The sequence below is a fragment of the Carlito syrichta genome, unplaced genomic scaffold, assembly GCF_000164805.1.
Source record: "Carlito syrichta isolate Samal-C Ts95f unplaced genomic scaffold, Tarsius_syrichta-2.0.1 Scaffold289316, whole genome shotgun sequence".
Lineage (NCBI taxonomy): Eukaryota > Metazoa > Chordata > Mammalia > Primates > Tarsiidae > Carlito > Carlito syrichta.
In genome coordinates, this window is record NW_007233412.1 from 226,620 (window position 1) to 228,013 (window position 1,394).

Consider the following 1,394-nt stretch of genomic DNA (forward strand, 5'->3'; position numbering starts at 1 on the left):
CCAGTTTCACTCTCTGGGTCTGTTCCCAGCTGCTTGGTATCAGGTAGTTCTTGGAACCTGCAGGAGGTTTTCTCCAGGAAAAGTCTGAAAGTCAGCAAGTTTTCGTTTGCCTCCTTCCAGCTTCCTTTGATATTAAAAAAAAGGTAGTCGATTACAAAGAAAAAAGTTTTTGTAAGTGAAAAGAAAATAAAAAGTTGATTAGAAAAATGAAGAGGTAAAGACAAGCAACGGTTCCAAAGCCAACGTTCATATATAAATCTTTTGCTTAAAAGAAAGACATTTATCACATCAAACATCTGGCTAATCAATTTTTATTAAATCCCTAAAATCCCTGGACATTTAAAAAAAAAAAAAAAGTGGAAGTGGAGGGAGTTGCATTTCTTTGTTTCTCCTCTCAAGTTTACACACTTTGGGGCTTTTTGGTTTTGTTTTGTTTTTTTTTCCCCCCCCTGAAGAAAATATTTTATCCAGGGAAGTTCTAAGAGTGTCAGCCAAAGAATGCTTCCCCCTTTGAATGTCTGGGCGAATGCATGTGGAGGGTGGATGGAATCAAAATCAGTTCAGCAAAGAAAGCCTCAAACTTGGAGTGATGTTATTAAAACTGGAAGCTTTGAGTGGGGACACCCCCCCCCCCCCCCCAGTCCCTTCACTTTTTAAACCATGTCCTGCTGTTCCCGTCAAAGCACGGGGTGAAAAATCCACACAACCCAACCCAACACGGTGAAGTGAGAATAGCAGGCGAGGAAGGAGGGGGAAACAAGTGGCAGCACCGCACACAAACTGGGGGGAACCGAACGGCCTGCGCCATGGACCGGGTGGCCGCGGGAAGGGATGAGCATTGCGTGGCTGCTGCTTCGCGCGACACCTCCCACGCTTGATCGTGCGATATTGGTTAAACGGCCAGAGGGTGCCCTGAGAGACCTGAGCAGGAAGCAGAGCTCTTCGCGTGGGGACTGTGATGTGGCCGCAGAAACGAGAGCGAGTGCTCCCTGCTGCCACCCCACCCACCGTCGGGGCGTCTCGGCCACTGCCCGCTCGCCCCTAGGGCCGGGCTCGCTGGTCTCCCAACGACCCCCTCCTTCCTCGCTCAGCATCCCAGGGAGGATCGGACCCCCAAAGCCCAAGCCCGGGGCCGCGGGGCTCAGCCTCCCGCCCCCTGGAGCCCGGAGGGTGGGGAGAGGGCTTCTTTGTGCGCTCGTGTCCCCGCGCCCGGCTGCCATCGCCGGCTCCCGGGTCGCAGGGGGGTCCCGGCCACCGGGCAGGGCTGGCAAGCGGGGCCCAGGGGGACCCTGGGCCGGTGCCCGCCGCCCGGGTGGCCGAGGAGGGGTGGACGTGGCCCGGCGCTCCCCGCCCTGGGCGGAGGCTGGGGCGAGCGGAGCGCCAGGGCGCGCGGG